Consider the following 23,906-nt stretch of genomic DNA (forward strand, 5'->3'; position numbering starts at 1 on the left):
TATTAGTGACCTCTACATTTAAAGGGTAATAGTGTTTCTTCCTATCTGTAAAACGGGGAAAAAGTCAAACAATGTGTGTAGTCATGAGAAAGAAGATTTCATTAGATGTGTGAAATTCCAGAGATGAGAAATGTGGTGAGATTAGATTTGGGTAACAGCACTTCAGTAGCCAAGTCTGCAGAAAACAATAACAAAAAATCCTGCGAAAACAAAGACATATTATAAAAAAAAGGAAAAGTATTTTTGCTAAAATTCTTCATAGATCCCCCAGGTTTTACTATTTAAGGCGTAGGTCATCTTGCATTGTTTAGATGGAGTATATCACACAGATGATATAAATTGGGAGCAGTTACCACTAGAATATGATGCAGTCATACAAATTCTCCTTTATCTGAACATTTTCCATGCCATTAATCCCATCAACATTAGTCCATAGATTTTCAGAGCTTAAGGAAAAACAATATTGTTAGCTCACTTGACTTCTTTTTTCTTTTTTTTTTTCATTAAAGGCAATTGAATTTACAGTAACCCCCTGCATTGAGCCCAACACAATGTGTTAAAAGAAATGGTATTGTTCAGAAAGACAACAGGCTTTAGTCTGAGGCTGTTGAGGGCTGGAGAATTCACTGTTTCTCAGTAACCTGTCCCAATTGCTCTTCATGTTCGCCGTCCCACCTCGGTGCTTTCTTTGCAGTGAGGATTATTTGCTTCACCTTTCAGTTCTCCAAATGCCTTCTCTGCTGTACTTCCAATCTCTTGTGTTTCCTCCCAGTGAAATCCTTGTACACCATTGTCCAGCAGCTCCTGATCCTCCTTTTGACAACCTGACCACACTGGTACTTAATGCCTCCCCTAAGGCCTCTCCCTGGCCCTTCCAGGGCATTCTGCCTCATTCCTTTCATTGGCTGCACCAACATCTCAGGACTTGGTGACCATCACAAATCTTGCCGCTTCATTAAGGAAATTTTCACAGAATCATGACCAAATGGTAAATCAAGAACTTGGCTCAGTAGGTAGAGTGGTGTTCACTGCGAATTCCTATCAGATGCAATGGGAGCCGGACTGTGCCTCTTCACAGGCGAGTAAAGAGAAGAAGCGTTGTTCAGCACTGGATGCTGCCAAGCAGTTTAGTTAAATTTGCTACAGTCAGCCAGTCCACATTTGGCATACAAAGAAATTGCACACAACTTGCTGAAATGTAATCACTGAGTCACATCATTGAGTGCTTAATCTCTGGGAAAGTTAACTTTTTCGACACAGGGTAGAGCACATCAGCAGGATTCTTTCTTGTTTATTCCCAGGTGCTGATAATGCCTTCTGCTTCTCTTGCGAGAGAGATTGTGGGCAATGCTAGGGGAGTTGCTTTGATGTCATATCACATTGCTTTTACAAATACATCAAAAATGCAAAAGCACAACTTGTTTTCTTTAGCACAACAAAGGGACGAGTAGACTTAAATCAGAGAACCTGCCAATAGCAGCATCTGAGTTTGTGCGCTTCGTTATTAGACAGATCTTTGGGAGCTTTAAAACATGGTGCCATCTAACAAAACCCTCAGATGCTGCAAATGCACCCATTCCCCTTAGTGTAGTTGGCAGGAATCTATTAAATTAGCAGCTCTTCCTTTGGCAGCTGTGCTGGTAGGAATAAAATGTAAAGGCTGTGCCAGTATTTACTGACCGCACAGCTGCATTCTCAGGCAGATACAAAGTCAGTCCCTAACGTGCCTCCTGTGACAGCTGGGCTCCAGCTCAGCGTCCTGATTTCCTTAGTGCCCTCTTCTCGATGTGTGATGTTCCTTTGAAGCATCACTATTTATTCATTTGACAGTTGCAATGTCAGTGACAAGGAAACAGAACGAGTGGCAGTAGCTTTGCAAAAATGAGTTGGAACTGGGAAAGCCAAAGCCCTCATTGAGTTTTGAATGGTCTGGTCTCTGCACTACTCCAAGGAGCACTGAGCTGAAGACAAAAATGTCTTTGTGTAGTTGGGTCATGTACATTAGAGGGTCATTGTCTGCCCTTCAATGTTAATGCTTTTTCTGACAAATCAGCAAGGAAACGGGAAGACTAGCCTGTAAGGCATCAGTGGTATTTTTGCTTCAGTCACTTGATTTGACATTTGTTTTTCAGAGGATCTGTCCAAAAATCCATTCCTGCTCTTCCCCTGAGCCTCTTTTGACTCCACGTAGAGATTCTCACCAGTGTTTCTGTTCGTTCTTTTTGATAACCTCTAAAGCATCATCCTGGAAGGTGAGAATAGGCCTGTCTGAAGAAGCAGATCCTTTGTGATCTTTGCTGTCAGTCTGAAAGGCATTGAAGAAGCTTCCCAAAATCCTGTCTTTATCTCTTCAAGCCAGTCTCATCTGAGCCACCCAGAGCATTTGCAACTGCAGGCAAATCTTCTGATGGTCTTCAGTATCCATGGGTTATGGAAGAGGATGGGAAGGGAATGGAAAAGGGCCAGAAGTGAATGAGGTGACCGAGCAGGTGCGATTTCACAGTTATAAGGAATCATAGGAGACCTTTTATCTTGTTCCTTACACTGGTGCTTAAGGATTTTTTTTTAACAACCAAAATGAAACCATGGGACTGTGAACATAGCTGAGGGATTTGTGTATCAGATTTCTGTTCACCTGCAACTGGACAGTCATTATCTGCTTTCAAAACACTGGCAGCTCAGCTAATGAGCCTCTTTTTTCAGAGAAGAAAAGGAAATCAAGCTGCATTTTCTACATTCTTAAATCCTTTCAAAGTCCCTGATGAAAAATGTGGAATTTTCTAACTGCTGGCAGCTTAGGAACAGGAAAACAGGGTAATCCAACAAGTAGCCAGATTGGAAGAAAATAAAGGGTAATCTCACAAACAGCTTCTGTGCCTACTCACACCCTTCTGATCAGAGAGGCAGCAGGTCACCTTCTTTCATGTGGGTGGTAGGGCTCCGATTGCTTGGGTCAGTACTGAAGATGCAAGAACAAGTGGATGAGAAATGCTGTGCTTTCCTGGACATCTTAATGCTTCAGAAATTCAGAACAGTAATGCAAACGTGTTTGATATAATTTTGGATTTTGGAAAAACAGCAGTCTAGATTTCTCTGTTATCCCGCAGTGATGGGCTTTATCAGCTTTCTTAATAAATGGGCTCCTGAAGTGCTTGTATAGAATCCCAAAGCTGCTGAGTACAGCTGGAACTTCATTGTCTATCCCAAGAAAAATATGTACAGGCATTACGGTGGAAATGAAATAATGATAATAATAGTAATAGGTCCAAATCACAGAAGGGATAAGCCTCTGAAGCAGCTCTGAAAGTCAGCATGAGCTCTGTGTGTGTGCTGAGGGTACAGATAACCTGTGGCTGATTGGTGTGTAAACACAGTATGTGTATTGGTGAGTACATAAATTCCAGGGGAACTGTCAATAACAGTATCAGTGCACCCTTACTAATAGCCTACTAATTGTTTGCTGGTTTCTATCGATCTTTAAATTGCATAAAGTCAAGATCAATTTCCTGAGTAATGCTTCTGACATTTGTTAGCAATACCCAATATAACACCTGATCTTAGGTTATCTTGCCTGAAACTGACAACATTGTGAATGTCCACTGATCAATACATTGCCAAATAATGTTTCAGTAGTACCTCTTGGAAAAAGCTGTTTGTCTCATAGAAGCTCTAAGCCCTGCAGGAACTCTTTTGAAAGTGCAGAATGAGGAGATGCTCTTTTCCTTCCTTTCCCCTCACATGTATCCATCCAGTCTCTGTAGAGTTGTTGCATTGCCAGGGTCTGTTGAAAAAAAAGAAAAAAAAGTAATAATAATATAAAGAAATATGCAGCAGCTGTATTTAAAAACTGAGTATTATAGGAGAAGAGTTTGATGTGGATTCTCTAGAAATATGAGGGCTGCTTGGAAAGTAATGCCTCCTGTTTTATTCTGTTGGCCAACAATAGCAGAGGTGGATGTTGGTGGCATGGCAGTAGAGGTTGAACCTTCCCACCTGTGTCCCATTACACTGTGTGGCTGTGTGACAGATGGCAGCAGAGGGGCAGTCTGGTAGAGTGGTGTGTGATATGAAAGTACAGATGAAGCAAAAGGGTGGAATTGAATTCCTCCATGCGGAAAAAACAGCACCCACTGACATTCGTTGATGCCTGCTGAATGTTGATGGAGACCAAAGAGTGGATGTGGGCACAGTGAGACAGAGTGTGGCGTGTTTCAGCAGTGGTGATGGCAAGAGTGGTCTCCTCCCTGGTGCAGATTTGTATGAGCACAGCATGCAGGCTTCTGTTCATCACTGGTGAAAATGCACAGCTAATGATGGTGACTATATTGAAAAGCAGTGTTTTGTATCTGAAAATTTGCTCTATCCATTAGTGTTATTATGCTCTTTGTGTCCGTTGCAGTTTCCAAGGAAATAAATAAATAAATACTTTTGAAGTGACCTGTATATCTTCAAAAGATGCATGTTGGGATTTGGGCTAGGTAGTAAATTGGATTACAGATCACTGTGGGTTGTTTGTGACAATTTTCTCAACCAACGCCATCTTGGCATGAATTCTGTTGGGACTTCTTCATCCACAGCCATCCACCCCGGCAATGGAGAGGAGAGGGATCAGTCATGATTCCTTCCATAAATCCATTGCCTAGCCCTGTGGCTGATTCTCTGCCAACTGTGCTTCCCTGCAGGGAGCTGAAAGGTTACATTATTCGGTATCTCAAAGAGTTAAAAAAAAAAAAAAAAAAAAACTTAAAAAAATGCATGAGATAGTTTGAAAATATATATAAATGCCAGAATGGTCTTCAGGCATTGCTGGGCACTTCTTCATACTTCAATTAGATCACTGAACTTCAGATTTTCCTTTAACCATCAGGATAAAACCTAACATTCTCCTCTGGGTCTGTGCCTAAAGGAGACAGAGCCAGAGTACATGTCTATGCACACAATACAGCTGCAAGAATTCTTTTTGCTCTTCTGAAACTTCAGCATCATTGGATGCTCAACAGGGAATGTGATTTAAAGCAGAGCTGTTTCTGCTCGCTTGTCTCTTGCTCCAACTGTGTCAGCAAGGTGGGAAAAGGAGAGGGTGCATATCTGAGGTACCTGGGAGTGCTAAGGGAGGTCTAGGCACAGTGCTGTCCCAGCCTGTGTCCTCCTCTCATTTGCTGCTTTGGATGTAGTGTTTTGGTTTTCTCCTGATGGGAGAATAAGAATTGCAAATCCAGACAGATGCTGGAATGCTTCTCCTGCTCCCAGATGGAAGAGCCCTACTGAGAAAGGTCTATGTGAAAATTTTGCACTGACTCTGAGGACATGGTACCATGTATCAAGGATTCTGCTGGCTTCCTGAGGTGGTTAAATAACAGTCATGTACTCATGACAGAAAGATAAGACTAACGTGGGTCAAAGCACATTGAAATAGCTTGTTTTCCTCAATTCTGTGCATTGAGAAGGAACTATCAAAGCACTGGTGTTTTGCCATTGGCCATGTTCTGTCTCATTGAGAATCTTTTTTCTTCCTCTCCACCACTACTCCCAGCAGATCAGGTTGTATTCGGGATCTGGGCATCTCACACCAACAAGTAGTTACAGGATCATAGCCTGATGTTCTGTCTCCTCGTGTTGCTATGTGTAATAAAAGACATAAATGCCTCAACACAAAGATACTTGGTCTTGAAAACCTACCTCTGGGAAATGCCGGAATGATAGAGATTAGGCTTGCATCAAAAGCAGTAAGATACTTCTATCTTCCCCTTTGCTTTATGTCTTAAAAGCAAATTTGGGTTTGAAAAACAAGGATCTTTACAACTGGTCACTGGTCTTCAATTTTGGTTAAGCAGCCAAGCCTGCTCAATTATTATCAAGGACGCTGACACAGAGGAACAGCTAAGTACGTGGAAAATTCCCCCAGCAAGAAGTCGATGGATGCTAACGATAAGTACAGAAAAACTATGTCATCTGGTGACATGCTGCGTGCAGGATTGGTTTCTCATTACTACAAGCCAACTCATGTAGAACTTGCAGTTTGCCCTGTGCCATAATTTATCCACTAACGCTCTAAACAGATTCATAAAAAATGGCAACCGATCCATATCTATCATGTTTTACGTTTGGGTGAAGAATATGGGTATTACTTTTATTAAGTTTCATGAAATATCTGCTCTTATATTCCAAGTGAATGATGGCTCTTTGCCAGTTTTTTTTTAAGGTGTGTTGGAGCAGTGTAGAGAAGGAGGGGTGCTGAAGGAGAGAACAGATGATTCGGTATGATTTTTATCTTGCTGAGGACAAAGAAGCTATAAACCCTTCTTGCCTTGGGGAAGTGCATGCAAGAGGCTTTCTGGCATAGCCAGAGCTATCTATAAGAGGGCAGTGTTTTTGCAAGGCTTCTTAAACACATTGTGCCCAAGCAAATGGATCCTGACAGAAGGCGTCCTGTCACAGCTAAGCTCTCTCCCAAGCAGAGCTGCCAGTGAGTTTCACCCCACAGCTTTTCTGAGTACTGGATCAGAGATTACAAAGCAATTCCCATTCCCAAAAACACAGAGACTCAGCCTCTTTCCAGACTTGCTTTTGCCAAAGCACAAATTAACGGGCACAACATGAGGGTCAGTAAGAACAGCATTATGAGCAGCAACAGGGAAAGCTGGTCTTCATTGCCCATTCTGGCCTTAAAAATCCATGATGCCTGCAGAAAGCCTGCAGCTACCGGGGGAGCAAAGCAATGTTAGCCAAGTGAATCCTGGCTGTTACTGAAACAACACCAATTAAACAGCAGGAGAGAGCTTCAGTGTTCTGCGTGAATCGTGATGGCTTGGAGAGGAGATGTGCTGTGTGGTGGGCTCGGGTAGATTTCCAGGACCTCTTTTTTACATCAACCTGAGCATTGGTGCGCTCAATTTTTCTTCTCTAGCCATTGTGTAACTGCATGGACTGTCGCTGTTTCTCCTATTTTACACACAACGTGTGGAAAATTCGAGTCAGCATCTCACAGTGCAGCAGCAACAGGGCTGTTCCATCTAGGGTTATTTAAGGAGATGCACAAAGCAAACATGCAATGTCAGTGTGTGTCCCAGCACTGGGAATGCACACAGTAGGCCATTGTGGACAAGAATAAAGTTCAAATTTGTGTTTTCTTCCAAAATGCAAGGTAAATAAATAAATCACTATGTCATTCTTCAAAGTCATAAAGCAACGTAGTATCTAAGATCCCAATCTGAAAATGCATGTATGTGTACTTAACGTCCTCAGCGGGATTATACACGTGTTCTGAACTGCTTAGATGCTTTAGCTTTGGGAGGGCTGGCCTCCAACTACACAGGGAAAGGGGCCGATGGTCACTGAGCATGCAGTGCAAACCTCACATGTTCTTGGGAAAGCATTTTCTGAGTAATTTACACATCGATTCTCTTTGCTGGTTGTTCTGAAGGTACATAGCTAATGACACGTGTGAAACTGTATTTCCACCACATTTTCAGGCTCATTATCTTAAGAGGTTTAACTGTGCCTGTTGTACAGCTTCTTAGGGAAGGCTACAGTTAAAAGCAAGCTGCCTGTCACATCCTCTGTGCTCCCAGTCATGTTTGTGTGTGTTGCACGTGTATTTAAAAAGTCTTCATAAAATCTGCCATAGTAGTCTTTGGGCCAAAGCCAACTGGAAAGCCTTGCTGTGTCCATCTGCTTTTCCTGTTCTCTTTGGGTCAGCACTATTGTAATTGTGATGTGTAACACCTTCGGCTGTTCTTGCTTCTTATCTCTGCGTATAATCTTCAAAACCTATGCAACATGTAGCATCCACTTTGTGTCAGCTGGAGTGAGCCTTATTTCATGTAATTTTGTCTTTTTTAATCAAAAGGTAATTTCCTGCAAGGCATCATTAAAGTAATTGAAGGAATTTATTAACTAAATCTATTAATTGTGTAATGCTTTGGGATAAAAGCACGAGTGTGCCTGCAGCTGGTGGCCCTGTGGGACTGGCAATGCAGTTGGCTGTGCAAGCCTTTGCCAGCCCATACGTGGGCAGTGAGCAGTGCAGCAAGGTGAGCCAGCAGCGGGGTCATACAGCAGAGCTTCAGTAGCTGCAGGATGGTCTCTGGTTTCCCACAGCTCTTACTGCCCCTTTTCTGCTGTGCCTTGGCCTCCTTTCCTCCTGCTCAATAGAACTGTTAAAGAGGAATCGTTGATCTGTGATTCTGTGACCCTCGGTCTGTTCATCATAACATGCTGTTGGGAGCATTCACTGTATGCTTCCATCCTGGCTGTGGGGTCTGCTTCTTCCACAGCTTGGGAACAGCTCCTTGCAGTCCCCTCAGGAATCATCTCCCCGGGCTGTGGCTTAGAAGCAGCTCTCTGGCTGTCTGCTGGGATGCTGCTGGAGCCCCTCCCAGAACTTTCTCAGCAGCTGGGAGGTATCTGGTGAAAAATGAGGAGATGAGAAGCGCTGGGTAATGTGGAGACAGTGTCCTGTGAGAAAGCCTGCTTGTGGTGCTTTTATCAGTGCTGCTGAGTGCAGGCTGTGTCTGTAGAGACCCCCCCCAATCCTCCCTCCCTCCGCCCCCCCCCTTCTGAGAGGCCATTGTTGATGTTAAGTCCTTTTAAAATTTTAAACAGTGGAAATTAGCACAGAGTTTTGGCTAGCACCCCCCAATTGAAGAAGGCAGCTTTGCTGTGTCTTGTCTGACTCCAAATCCCAGCACTAACCATAAGTAACATTCAAGTGTCCCTTGTGCTGACAAATTGCTCATTAAAGTGAAAGTTTGGTATGTGAGCATTGCCTGAACCCCACCAGGAATGCAGGAAGGGTTTGCATCCCTCAAAAAAATTGAGGGAATAGTTCCTAAGTGCCTCCTAACTGCTACTTGCTGTAAAACAGATCTTGGGCTACTGGAGGGGACGCGTGGTCCTGTGTGCAATGCCCATGGAAGGTGTACAGGAGCACAGCACTGCCTTTGTGCTGCTCAGCAGGGCATCCCTGAGTGCTGTCCCTCCTTGCCAGCAGCAGGCCGTCGGTGGGGCAGCCTTGGAGAAAAGGGGCAACAGCAGTGCTGCAGCTCTGTGCTGCTGCAGGGCAGGTTCAGGAGCTGAACCCGAAGAACAGGTGTGGCCCTGGGAGAGTGGTTTCCATGGTTAATCTTCTCTTTTGTGTTACTGATTTTTCGTTTCATTATGTTTGAAATGGATAGGGCTTTGTTCAATGTTTGTAGCCAATAGCAATAAGTAGGAGAGATGAGACTTTGCAGGGAGATAGGGCGGGGGAAATAAAAGTTGTGAGAAATTGAAATGACGGGGTCACAGCGAGGGCTAGAGGTGTGCAGGAAGGAAATCTGCACCCAGTGTGCTTTGATGAGAAGTTGGAAGAGGAGACTGTGAGAGGCAGGGAAGCCCTCAGAGACCAGGTTGGTGTGTCTGGAGCGTAGCTGGTGTGAAACAAAAGAAAATTAAACCATTTCTGTGTCAGAGGGTATTTAGGAGACAACTATGGTTTTCTTTCTGGAGTTGAAGGCCTCTGAGCATGTTTTTGTTGGGGAGGGCACAGTATACACTGCCACCCACACCTATGCATCTGCACATGGGATAGGAACTAGCAGCACTGGCTCCTGACTGGTCTGCTGCTATCATCTGTGGTCATGTCAGGCCTCGCTGCTCAGGCTTCCGTGGGGAATCGAATCCACTGCAACAGGAGATTTACCATTCAGAGCCTGTGTGCAAGCAGAAGCATTGTTGCTTTATTCAGTATGCTATTCAGTAATGATTTCTCCTCTCTGTTCAGCTGTGGTCCCAAAACGCAAAATGCAAGATGTGGGGGGGGGGGGGGGGGGGGGAAAAGTATTCTTGATGCTGGGGAATAAGCACATGTTTTCAATTTATTAAGAAAATAGGTTGGAGGATGCATTAAAAGAGTTGTGCAAGAAGCCACTTTCTCTTCACACGAAGGCAGAAAGAGGAGGAGATAGAGGAGAGAGGCTGGCTGTATGGATAGCTGCAAACCAGCAGGGTCGTGGTGACTTCCTTGCATCCCTGCCTGGTGCTCAGGTTTCTCTGCGCAGGAGCAGAGCCCCTGGCCCAGGGCTGGTCACACAAAAGGTGACTGCAAGGTTGGACAGCTCTGCATGGTGAACAGCCACTGTGAAGCCCTTCACAAAGACCAAGGAAGGGAAGGCACAGCCAAAAGCGGAGCAGCCAGCTTCTGCAGGCAGCACGGATGCTCCTCTGATTGCTTTTGCATTTGAGGTTACATAAACCTCGTTTTCTTTTAGTTCCATGTGAAATTCCTCTCTGTGAAATATCCTTTCCTCAGGCACCAGGGAGACTGATGGCCTCACACTGGGTGGAAGTGCCACTCTGTGGCTCTGTGTTTGTCTCTCTGCGCAGTAATGAATGTCACTCTGGCTCTGACTTCATTTCCATTTGAGCAAGCAAAAAGCACTGTGGCACAGGCTTGGAGCAGCTTGCAGATGACTCAACATGACAAAAGCAAAGTGTGGGGTGCCAGCAACCAGGAGCTCCCACAGCCTGGCTGTCACATTGTCCTCTGCTGTGCATCTGAAGCCAGGCAAAGTATGGCCAGATGGTGTCAGGGAGCAAGGCTGTTTGAGACCTGGGAGAGCACAGAGCCCTCCAGCTCCGCTGTGCTGGTGGTTGTGCACGGTGGGGCTGCATCTCATTTAACTCCCTGAGAAAAGCTGTGCTAGCTCTAAGTGTGGTGGCTCCTTAGGTGGCACTGTCTGAAGGTCAGGCAAGGCAAGCTGTGAAGATGAGAGGCAGAAGATGGAGGCAGGACAGAGAACCAGGGGATGAGAGGTACCATGCATCTCCCTGGCTACTCTGAGCACCAGAGCTGGGCTGTCAGCCCCATGGGGACATGCTTTGTGGCTGCTCCTCCAGGCAGTTGCTCCCTGGGCTGTGTCATCCCTCACCCCGCAGACACGTCTTGGCATTTTCCATTGGCGCGCAAGGCAAGTTTTTCTCTGGTCTCCTTTGAAATGGGAGAACAGACCTTCCTCCAGCAGCTGAAGGGCAACCTGCTCCTATCAACTTCTTTGGGGAGCTCGAGCCTCTGAGCTAACTCTTGAGCTGCTGAGGCTGCTGAGATGGCTTTGATAAGGCACAGATGAGGATCTCCACATCTATCTTTGCATTCACCCAGCTGAGGCTTTCATACCCCAAAGGCTCATTCCCTATCCCAGCATGTACCCCTGCCAGACACATGGGAGATGTCTCCTCTGCTGAGGTTTAATTTCTCCTTTTCCTGAAGTCCCCTTTTACTACCTACCTATTGAAGCCATCTCTCTGAAGCCTTTTGGGGGTGTTGGGAAGATAAGAAATACTGGAACTGAAAAAGAACTGGAAAAGAAGGAAAAAAAAAAGTAACTTATTTTTGTTATTTATTTGTTAGCACATATAGATGCATAGGTTACTCCAAAAGTAATGGCTCCTATTTATGTCCGTGGAAATTAAAACAGACAAAGCGCACAATAACACTACTGAATAGAGCAAATTCCCAGCTACAAAACACTGTTTTTCATTGTAGTCATCACTATTAGCTCTGCATTTTCACCAGTGTTGAGGAAGAGCCTGCATGATGTACTTGTACAGATCTGCACCAGCAGAGGTACCTCACTGTCACTGTCACCACTGCTGAAACTCACTACCCTCTGCCTCACTGCACTCATATCCACTCTTTGGTCTCCATCAACAAGCATCAATGAATGTCAGTGGGTGCTGTTTTTTCCACGTGGAGGAATTCAGCGACACACCTTGGCTCCATACACACTTCCATGTCAAAATGCCATTCTGTCAGAGTGCCCCTCTGCTGCCATCTGTCACACAGCCGTAAAATGTAATGGGACATTGGTGGGAAGGTTCAGCCTCTACTGCCATGTCACCATAAAATAGGAGGCCTTACTTTCAGAGCAACCCTCCAGTTAGGGCCTCCCATGCAGTCCCAGAGGATATGAACCAGGCCCAAGAAAATATTTCTATCCATTAGTCAGCACAGTGGCACTGGTGGAGATTCAGGCTTTGGGAAGTCTGGCTCTGGAGCTGAGTTTGGTCATGCCAATTCTTGCCAAACAGAATTGAATTTGTGTCCTTGTTTGAGCTCTAGCCCAAGGAAGAATTGAGTGGGTAAGGAAATAATGATATTTTTGACAGAGAAATGAAGAAAATTAGTTCAGACAAGTTAGTTTTCAACGCGATGCAACAGAAGGTACTTGACCAGTGGGATCACGGTAGGCAGCATGTTCTGTCTCCAGTACTCAGCAGAGGGGAGCTGGAGAAGAACCTCTCTGACTTCAGACTCTGACTCTGTCTCCCAGAGCTGTACTTCAGAGATCTGGAGGGAGAAATAACCTCAAAGCACTGCCAGCGTTTCACATTGCCCTGTGCATGAAGCATTAGTGGCTTTTCTGAGCCAAAAAATCCATCCTAGGCTGAGGCTCAGCTCTCTGCAGTGCTCCGTCAGGGAGCAGACGCACAGCTCTGGGAGACAGTCCTCCAGTTCTGCCTTGCATGTCCCTGTGTGATGAGAACATTGTGCTGCCAGACCATCCCAGTTACCTGAGTTCTCACTCCATTTTGGGCAGTGGCAGGAGCTCTCTCGAGTGAGCAGGTCTGCAAACGTGCCTGGTTAATGCAGAGGTGAAGGCCACAAATGCATTTCTGGCCCGAGAAAAGAGCTAAAATAGCTGTCTTGAAACCCAAGTGCCCATGGTTTCACATTAGATTTTGCAGCTTAATTTCTTTCTTGGCACTATCACAGCGACAAAAAGAGATAAGCAATAAAGAAGAGCAAAACTTTGCTCTCTCAGAAGGAGTTTTTAAGATCCCTCTCTGAGCTTCTAAGGTACTGCCTTATATCCCCGTGGCACCGTGAGCAAGGCATGAGGAGGGCAATCTGAGGCTCCGGTCTGTAGGAAAGGAAAGCTGCAGGCTGAGGGACAGGCTCTTGCTTCCTCCATGCCACGTATTTTAGAATAGTGAGCAGCCTTTTTAAGATCAACCACATAAGCACAGACTAAATTCTCAGGAGGTCACTCAGATTAATAGGCTCTTCCAAATGGAACAAGGTCATAGAGCTTTCCACAGCAGGGATAGGGAGCTTCCCCCTCCTCAGTATATTTCGGATTCAAATTCAGAACATTTTTAAGGGCTTGAAGGACTTGGAAAGGACCCAACACCTGTCTCTCCAGGAGGTGTTTGTGGGATGGGGCAGTTAGTGAGAATTTTCTCTCTAGCCACACAGACTCTGTGCCTGGGGTTGTAGGGCACAAATCACCATGAATTTGAATAGGGCAGTTCCCCCTTGTGGGGTCCCTGCTTAGGCCAGCAAAATATTCTTTGATTTTTAGAGTGTTTATTCATCATTGCTCAGTAGTGTAGAGGGAAGGGTGAGCTGTGGATGTGGGACAGTGCCTTGCCTGTGTGTAGAGAGGCAGGGAAGAAAGCAGTGTGGCAGAACATGGTTCTGAGTAGGGCTTCGTAATCTGGCGGTCACCCAGGGAAATCTGGGGTTATTAGACTCCTGTGCAACTAAAATTACATTTAATGTGTGGTTAATGTGAGGGTATCAACTGCACACAAGGCATGAGGCTTAGAGTAATTCTGAGTCCTCACCACTAATAGGTTTAGGGCAATTGGTCTACTGACTCCTGTAAATCACATCTGTCAGTGAGAAAAACAAGGTCGTTCTCAGTGCCATTTACCTGGGCTGATAGATTATGGCTCGAGTCACTGAGCTCATGGGGATGTCACTGTATCTCTTCGAGAAGGAGTGCTTGTAACACTGGAAGTTATCTGAGTTTATAAAATTTCTTAGGACCCTTTCCATCTTTATGTGCTTGCAGAATTCTTGTGCTCAAGGTACAAGACCCTGGCTTATGTCTTGTGTATTGATGAGAAGATTGTTAACCCAAGATTCTAAGGGGAAAAAAGAAAAAACAACATGAAACCATTCCTATTTTATTGAGATTCTGTTTATCTTTTTCTAAAAATACTGCTGACCTAATGTTGTTGTGTTTTTTATCAGTACTTTCCTTTTAACAATAAAAAGGGCAAATAAACAATGTTTCCTTTAATTTTGACAAATTAAAGAGATTTAACTTCCTTGTAAATTCTTTATTGGGTAACTGATGAACAGTATTGATTCGCTCAAGGAGCAAAATGCAAGTTGTATTTATTGAACTGCTTGACATTCCTCTTCTCCCTGAATGTTATGTCTGAACTTAAGCAAACAACAAATGGAAATCATTTTGTGGAGTTAACTTGGAGAAAATGCCAGTCTGTGGGGCTGTTACTTTTCTTTTTGCAGTGTTTTAGTAAATACAGCGTTGAACGCTGACTGTTGCCCCGACTCAGAGCAGCACTTAAATACATGCTTAAATTTAAAGAGCAAGGAAACCTCTCCTGTTCAGCAAAATGCTGGAGCATTTGTTGAGTTTAAAGCACATCTGTCAGCTCCGAGTACAAGTTGGAAGAGGTTTAGGGTCATTTCTTCAGTCTGATGCAACCCACAGCTGGTTACATTCTCATGAGTGAAGCAGAGGATGTGTCCATACCAATGGTAGCCTATCTTGGTTGGATTGGTTTTTCCATGCACTTTTTTCTTCTGATGAAGCTAAACTGCCCTTCAGAAAGAGAGGCTGGATTTCACATCTGAAGGAAAAGATTAAGACATACTTGCTGAAGAAAGGAATGGAATTCTGTAGGAAAAAACCTGGGGGCAAGTTGGAGAGCAGGAGAGTCCTGAGACTGGCAAAACACAGCAGGCTGTCTGACAGGTCCTTGCCTTCTCCTTGAGCCAGCAGACTGCTAGGAGGAGACTGGAGCATCTCTTTGGCCCGTATCTTTAAGGCTGAAACAAACATTCGTCTCTTTCCACTTCTCACCATCCTGCTGAATACTTTTTCCCTTCCTGCTCTTCTCCCGAAGCAGTGCGCCTGAAGGCTCAAAGGTGAACTTCTCTTCTGTTCCACTGACTTCATCTCCTAAAGCATTTATGCTGGAGGACCTTCTGCAGTTGCTGATGCTTTTTTGTGCTTTTTCAGAGGAGTAAAGGAGAATGACTGCACAGGGATGAAGGACAGGTCTTGTCTGGAGCAAAAGGAGACAAGAATAGGCAAAAATGGAAGATACATTTCTATTAGAAAAAGAAGTCAAGTCACTAGCAAACAGTCTTTAGACAGTTTTCCTTGCAGGTGTCAGATGGGAATACAAGACCTAGCCTTCCACAGAATGCAATTAATGAAAGGAAAACAGATTTTATTTCAAACAGAGAAGAAATGGCCCAGAAATCTGCAGCCCATTCTCACACGCACTGCTATATTGAATGAAAGCATATCCATATGGGGCAACCCTGAATCAGCTCACTGAGAGCTTACATTAGGCCATGGCCGTGCGAGAAGAACTCTCTGGTTCTGGATGCCAGCGACGGGTAGTGACCATGTGAAATCAAAACTCCCCACCTGGCCTGTCACTCAGCACTGCATCTTGGAAGTTGGTAGAGCCAAACATGGTGCCTGCTTCTTGCCACGTGCAAATTGTGCAGGACTGTGTTCTGGCTCCTGTGCTGCTTTCACAGAGGACCTTCATCACAGCGCTTTTCTTCAATCATAGCTCTATGCCTAAAAATGCACGGAAATGAGATTCTCAAAGGGATCTCAACACTGAGCACAGGGCAGTCAGTACAAGGCAGCTGTCAAGCTGCTTCTGGAAATCCCACTTAACATCTATCTACATCGCAGGCAAATAACTGACAAGCAAAAATCCTTGGCTATCATTTATACCTGAGCTCTCAATGACCAAGACCTTCTAAAGCTGCCCATAGGACAGTTTTGAAAAGGAGATAAAGGATTTTAGATGGTTCAGGTGAGCTTTGGGGAGCTGGGGAGCTGTTTGTGGATGTCTTTCTGAGAGAAGATTGCTCTAGGAGATTTTTTTGCCTTGATTGATTTGGGTTTTTTTTCGCTTTGTTTTCCTAAAGGCTCTAGGAACATCTGATAAATTTATATCAGCAGAATTTCAGCCCTGTATGTGTATGCTTTAGTTTTGTTTTGCTCTTTCTGTGAGAGCCACAGTCAAGCCTACAAGAAGCACTTGTGCTGGGTCATGCTTGTGGTGTTTAATTTAGAAATAGTTGTGGCTGTATGGAATGACAGCAAATGTGCTGACTTGTGTTCCTGGCAACAAACTGTCTGGAGATTTAGTTGGGTTTGTTTCATGTTTGGGGTTTTGCTACTTGCTGTTAGTCAGTGCTGTTTTTATGCTACTTTTTATTTATGCCATGTGCTTACTTGAGCGAGGCAGAAGAGCACAAATATCAGGTGACTGTTCTGTGATGTCTCAGGGCATCAGAAATAAGAACAGGGTACCAAAGCAGGTTAGAATTAAGATCGTAAATTGCAGGGGACAAGACAAGACCTAAAGATCTTTTGCACGTTTCCTGTCAGAGTTTTTCCTTGGCTCTTTCTTCTCACTGAAGACCTTACCTTAGAGAAAGAGTTTTTATTTGAGTGAACAGCCAATTTATTGTATGCCATGTATTGCCATTTATTTTTTCCTGTATATCAGTACAGCTGACAGAATATCATTTTAGTGGCTAGTGTATGCTGTTCATAACAGGGGAGAGGGAGGAGCACCTCCTCTGGACTGTTTCTTCATACAGATTCAGAGAATAATGGACAAGGGAAGAGCCACTGATGTCACCTATCAGGACTTCAGTAAGCCCTTTACACATTCCCTCGTAACATCCTTCTCTCCATATTGGAAAGATGTGGATTTGGTGGGTGAACTGTTTGATGGGTGATGAACTGGTTGTGAGATTGTACCCAAAGAGTGGTGGTCAGTGGTCATGCTGTAGTGAAAAACCAAAGAAGGATTCACAAATGGCTTTTGCTGTTAGATGGGGTGATTTGCTCCAGGAGCGAAAGCCTGATCTGTTGCAAGATGGGTCAAGGATGGAGCACAGCCCTGCTGGAAGGGACCTGGGGTGCTGGTGGATGGCAGCTGGAATGAGGCAGCACTGTGCCCTCGCAGCCCAGAAAGCCAACCGGATCCTGGGAGCATCCAAAGCAGCACAGCCAGCAGGGCGAGGAGGGGATCTGCCCTTCTGCTCTGTGCTGTGAGACCTCACCTGGAGCGCTGCGTCCAGATGGGGAGTGCTCAGCACAGGAGAGACACGGAGCTGCTGGAGCGCATCCAGAGGAGGGCCACCAAAATGATCTGAGGGATGGAACACCTCCCTGCGAGGACAGGCTGAGAGCTGGGCTGTGCAGCACGGAGAAGGGAAGGCTGTGGGGAGAGCTGAGAGCGGCCTGTCCTTATCTAGAGGGACTGTGAGATGGAAGGGAACAGATTACTGAGCAGGGTGTGTTGTGACAGGACAAGGGGAAATGGTTTCAAATCAAAAGAGGGGAGATTTAGACTGAATATAAGAAAAAGTTCTTTATGATTAAGCACTGATACAGGTTGCCCAGAGATGATGGTGATGATGCCCTGTCCCTGGAGACACCCAAGGTCGGGCTGGACGGCACTCAGAGCACCTGATGGAGCTGTGGGTGTCCCTGCTTATTGCAGGGAGCTGCACCAGATGGCTTTTAAGGATCCCTTTCAACTCAAATGATTCTACAATTCTGTACATATGTTTTTAAATTCTGCTAAACTGATTTGAAATGTCTGGAGGCTAGGTAGATTTGATTTCACAATAAATTTCTCTAATTAAGTCAATTATTATCACTGCACAAAGCAGGTTTCTCTCTGTATTAATTTTATTTAAAATGCTTTCAGTTCATTAATTTCTAGCTGATCTTTAATTATGCAAATGTTTGTAAGGGTCATATTCAGTCATAAATCTCCTGGCTGCTGAAATAGAGCTTTGAAACACCATAGGATTTTCTGGTTTGTTTTGATCTTTTGTTGTGTGTGTTTTTTGGTTGTTGTCTTTTGTTTTTTGTGGTTTTTTTTTTCTTTTTTTTCTATCAGGTAAAATAATTTGTTTTGAATGTATGTTATATTCATTTGATTCAGTAATGCTCAAGATAGCCACTGGATTCCATGAGCATGGTATCTAAAAAGGATAACGTTTTAGCACACAGCTAGGCTTGTGTTCTGTAGAACAACCAAGTAAAAGAGGAGGTAAAATAAGCCCAGGTATAGTAGCCATAGTAATTAGCACAGACTTTATAAATCATACTGTCTTGAAAAATATAAGGACTTCTTTAGGAAGTCATCCCAGCTGGGTCATGGATGAGGCATAGCAGCATCCTCTTCTGTGTGGAGCCAGCTGGGGAGCGCGGGATGATGAAGCAAAAAAAAGAATTTCATTCAGACCTTGAACAGGTCAGTGGAGCTGAGGGCTGGCCTCATCTAATCATAGAGCTTCTGGGTAAGCATAAGATTGTGGATGGAGCAACCAGCAAAGACAATTGAAAATATGTTTTTAATTGTGTTTCTCATTCTCGTGAATGGGAATGCAGTTATATTTCAGGGGTTGTGACTTTAAATGGTACATGGAGATGCTCTATTAGGATGTGCAGACCAGCTCTGAACCATGGAAGATGGGCTTCTTTGTAAGTGCTGTTTGTCAGCACATCCAGAAACAGAATTTGAATACTGAATTAGAGCAGTCTTGTTTCCTCGTTTCCAGAGTTTGCAGCTTAACATAACACCAAACTTTGCAACGTTAGCATTCATTGCTTACCATGTCAGTTCAGGATAAGTGGACAAGCAGCAGCTTTTTAATCAAACACAGTAGTGAGCCATGGCAGACATATCCCATGAGGTGCCACAGCGGCGTGCCATTGGCTTCCACCCATCCTTTGGAATGGTGAAGAGGATGTCCTTGCAAAGGACTGGGAGAAAACAAAAGTTCTCTGCAAAGCAAATAGAAGCCACCACGCACAGAGAGATTATTTTTCATGAGTCAAGGTCTGTGGTGCCCCGGGCATTTGTTTTGTGGATAAATTGCAGGCAGAAGCTCTGTCTCCCATATCTTCTTATCCAGGGCATCTTTCTGAAGGAAATGTGTTCTTTATTTGTGGTTGTATACAACCCAGGCTGCCTTACCAGAGGAATTTAAATCACTCTGCTGCTCTTTGGCCAGTTTCTAGCACTTGTAAAACACATTAGAGCAATAATGTTCTTGTCAGTGACATGGTGATTTGCCTTACAAGCCTCACAGCCTGGAGAGTCAGAGCCAATCCTGCTGACAGCCTGCAGAGTGCACTCACAGAGCTGTGATAAGCAGCCTGACTTCCTCACCCTCTGCCTCAGCAAAGTGAGGGAACAAAGCCAGCAAAGTGCCTGTGTTACATCTGTTTGTGTGGGGTGGGGAGCCGAGGCAGCTGCTTTGCAAACACCTCTGCCGGCCTTGTGGGGAAAAAGACACAGCAGCGGTAGCAGAGAGGACCTGCGCAATGCATGAGCTTTGATGGCAGAGGCTTGGAGCGATGGGATATGTTTTTCCGTGGCAGCAGTGTGGTTGTCTTCCTTTCTGTGTGTGTACATCATCCAACCCTGCTGCAGGTAATGTTGGACCAAAGCAGTGATACACTGGTCTACCCTGGTGGAGCTGCTGATGGAAATCCAGCTAGCTCTGTGGGCAGAAATACTGTTGTGTGGTTCAAGAGGAGGGTCCCTGTCTGCCACTTTCTGTGTCCAGGAGGTACAGGTGGGGCCTGGGACCCTGCCAGCACCTCTGCCCCTCAGCCCAGCAGTTAAATCCAGCTCAGCCATCTGATTTCTCCCAGAGGATTAACACACCTTTCTGTGGTTATCACCCTACAGTTATTTCTTTTCTAATCTGCTCTACTTGCTTCACATTAATGCAGCGCTGACGGGCAGTGCTGGGCACAAGCTCTCTCCTTTTGAGAGTAATTGTGTAGTGCTCCGACAGTCAGTATTTAATTTTGACAATCAGAATTGTGAGAGAAGAGGCTGCAATGATGTCACCTCTGGCTTTCATTTCTGTGGTTGCTTCATTCTGTTTCTCAGAAGAGTGACAGTTGTTTGGGGCTGTGATTGATGAACAGCCTCCCACTGCTGTGGGTGCTGAAGCACAGATCAGGATTGTTGTGAATGGTGCTCTGTCTGATGCAGAACCACAAAAGGATTGGAAGAAAACCCAAACGTTTCATGCTGTAGTGAAAAACCGAAGAAGGATTCACAAATGGCTTTTGCGGTTAGATGGGGTGATTTGATCCAGGAGCGAAAGCCTGATTTGTTGCAACAATGGAGCAGCAGCAGAATACGTACACCAGAGTGTGTGAACTGCACTGCACCCCTGACTGGATGCTGGCATATTAGCAAAAGTAAATAAAAAGATAAATACACTGTCTTGTGAAAAAAAATATATATATATTGTAAAAAAAAAAAAAAATCACTGAAAGTTTGTTGTGGTTTGTGAACAGCTTTTGTTTTCTGTGCTGGTCAGTCATCTAGCCCTGGCATTTAAGTTTTTAGAGGGCTGAAGAACTTTTAGGTATTTTAAGCTTCATTTCTCTGATGCTTGGAGCATGATTTGTTTCAGAAAGCCTGGACTGCAGTGTTTGTCATTCTCTTTCAAAGCATATCAGACCTGCAGTAAGCACCCAGCATCATGCCTGGCTAAATTATTTTGCACATTCCCTTTCCATCCTTAATCAGAACCCCTGCCCCCACCAGGCAGCTGTTTTGCTTGAATAATTGCATTTCTGCAGAATTGTCTTTTTCAGAGGGAGAAAAAAAAAAAAAAAAAAAAGGCGTGTAGCAGAGTTCCACAAATTTATTGTGAAAATGACCAGGTGAAATATACACAATAAGATTCAGCAATGTAAGTAATTCCCATTGCCGGCAGTTGTGTGTTGTCAGCTGGGAGCTTGCAACAAGTCTGCCTGACGGGCAGAGGAGGGAACAAAGCTCAGGCTTAGCAGAGTGCTGGAACCTGCCGCTTTCCTGTCACAAGGTGACCCAGCAAAGCACGAGACCCAGTGCTGTGAACAGCAGACTTTTCTGATTCCTCCCCTTGTTTCTTAAAACATTCTTTCAGTGTTGATTCATTAGAAATTTCTCTAGTCATTTTCTCTGTTTCTCAGCAATTTATTTTATTAATTGAAATTGCAGCTGAAATGTCTATCTGATTTAAACAGAAACAGTTTATAAGTGGAAAACTTTCAGGATACTAGTCGTTCTAGGAACTCTGTGTGGTTAATTAAGTGATGCCGGGGAGAATTCTGCTTTAATAAGAATAGTCAGTAGTGGAGCTCTTCAGTGGTGCAGAATGTTGGGCCTTCCACGCAGTGAGCTGTTGGAGCTGCAGGTTGCCTGCCCATTCTTCTTGCCTCTAGCTGTGCCCCTCTGTTCTGGGAGCCAGCCCCAAAATCGGGACCTGCAACAGGCACTTTCTGTGCTCAGTGTTTCTCTCCATATTCCACAATTAGGAACGGGGGAATTTGGCTGCAGTGTTAGAATTCCACTTCTTGGGCTGCGGCGCACTGAGGCACACCCTGTCCTCTTCTAGATGGGAAATGGATGGAGTTCCCAGAAGAACACTAAGAACAGGTTGCTACTGTCACCAGCTGTATCTTAGAGAGGCCAGAGAGGGACATGCCCCTAGCTGTCCTTACAGGATCTTCTCTGAGGAGGTACAGAGCTTCTTCAAGGAGGAACCCAGGTTGCGTTTCCTGACTTTGTCCTGCTGGCTACTCATGGATGCAGAGAAAAATGATTGAGCTGCAATCCATACTCTGCTTCAGAAGTGCAGAAGAGTGGGATGTCCTCATCTGCCTGGGGATGAGAGGAGTGGTGTGGGAAAGCTGGGATTTGGGTGGGACCCGGACAAGTCATCAGACCTCCAGCTCTTTCCACCTCAGGACAGATCAGCTGGACCCAGATGATGTGTGTCATGCTGCCATTGAGAGGAAAGTAACTTGTTTCTATGAGGCAGCCGCTTCCACCTTCTTCTGCCAGGTGATGGCTGTTCTGATGGGATGGGATGGGATCATGGAATCATAGAATGGCTTGGGTTGGAAGGGACCTCAACGATCATTAAGATCCCACCCCCCACCACAGGCAGGGCCACCACCCTACGGATCTGGTACTAGACCAGGCTGCCCAGGTGATCTTGAGCACCTCCAGGGACAGAGCATCCACAACCTCTCTGGGCAGTCTGTTCCAGCACCTTACCACTCTCTCTGTGAAGGGCTTCCCTCTGACACCCAATCTAAACATTCCCTCCAAGGGATGGCATGGGATGGCATGGGGTGGCATGGGGTGGCATGGGATGGCATGGGGTGGGGAGATTTAGGTGTGACCAGTCCCAGGCTCAGAGCTGAACATACTAATTCCCTCTAACAGAGGTTGCCATTGGCCATGATAGTTTATTTTGAGGGCTTTCTCTGGTAGCAGAGCTGAGAAACAAATCTACCTGAGCACATTCAGAGCACAGAGGCTGTCACAGGAAGGGCTACTGACCCTTCGTATTGGGTTTGTTTATTATGGGAGCTGTGTACCAACAGATGTTCTAGTCATTTTTCCAGTTTGTATAGAAAACTTTATTTTTTCACAACAGGCATATTACCTCAGGATATTTGCTCTGCGAGTATAGAAGTTTTAGGTTCACCTTGGAATATTTTCATTTCCTCGGGGCTTTGTGGTGCTTTTTTTAAAGTGAAAAAACTGCTGGTTTGAGAAAAAGCACACCCTGTGATATATCTTGCCTGTAACGCTTCGTGCCCGTTACAGTGTGCCAAGTAAAGGGCATACAGCATCAATGCTGATAGGCCACGTCTAGCCTTTCTTCCTTTTTCACATTGCTAAAATTGTCTTTTTCCATTAAAATCAAGCATGGACCGAGCAGCTACATGCTGGGAATCGTTAAGTGGTATTTAAATAGACAGTTATCACACCTCGGAGGCAGGCGGCACCAGGCCTCACACCTGGCATTGAGCGTGCTGGGAGACACGGCGGGGCTCCAGCTCTCCCCTCCTGCTGGGGCAGGCAGTGCTGGGCAGTGGCCTGGGAGCAGAAGGCAGGCGGCTCCAAGCTTGGCCTGCAGTGCAATGAGAGACGGGCCTGGAAGCGTCTGACACGTCACTCACTGGTGAAGTCTGAAGCTTCCTAGAGATGATGATGGGTGCCCTGGGATGCGCAGATTGCTGTGGATATCCACTCCTCCTCATCTTCTGGGTGGTTGAGCTGGCTATGTGTAATCTGTAAGCGTCAGCACGTGCTCAGTGGCCAGCTGTGGGACCCGAGATCATAGAGAATGCCAGGATAATGAAAGATTCTATGGAACGTCTTCAGGATAAACATTCTGATTTTCTTTCCATTTTTGTCTTTTGGTATTTGAGAAACGCAGACACAAGTACAGTCTTTAAACTTTTTCTTGCCGTGTCCTGATGTTTCAAAAGGACTTGTAATTTTGGCTCTTGGAAACAATGTAAAGGCATCTGATTTTCAGTGGCTGGGAATGCTGCTCTTCCTGAATAATCAGACTCTTTTGACGCATCTTAAATTGGGCACTGGAGTAATGGATAGGCAGATACAAGTAGTTGACTTAGCACAGCTCTGTGGGGGTTTAGGCAAAGATGCTTAAACACACAGCTCTGATATGCTCTGATATGCACGCAGCCAGTTATCAGTGCTGAACAAGAGGCCCTGATTAAGGCACAGAAAGTCTGGCATGTGGGACCATTAGCCCATGTTCAGCCAAGTGATGTGCTCCAGATGGGCAGCCTTCTTTGAAAAGTGTAAGCCTGTTCTTATTTGTGTGTCAGAAGAGTCTCCTGCTGGCACTAAGAATGACCGGCATGATAAAACATTCCTAAAACGCATTACTTGGATTTTCCCCATTTGATACGAGTCCTGGAAGGCTCAACAGTAGTCTCCATTGACATGAGATGAAGCCTGTGCTCCCGTGTAGAGTGGTGACACTACAGCTG

General features: G+C 45.1%; 1 protein-coding gene across 8 annotated transcripts in view; it reads left to right on the forward strand.

The window, feature by feature from the left end:
• The window catches only part of IL1RAPL2 (interleukin 1 receptor accessory protein like 2), a 335,542-nt gene that overhangs the window by 288,725 nt on the left and 22,911 nt on the right, over window positions 1–23,906 (forward strand). The gene's annotated exons all lie outside the window — the stretch shown is intronic.

Source organism: Meleagris gallopavo, chromosome 9, assembly GCF_905368555.1.
Source record: "Meleagris gallopavo chromosome 9, MGAL_WU_HG_1.1, whole genome shotgun sequence".
NCBI lineage: Eukaryota > Metazoa > Chordata > Aves > Galliformes > Phasianidae > Meleagris > Meleagris gallopavo.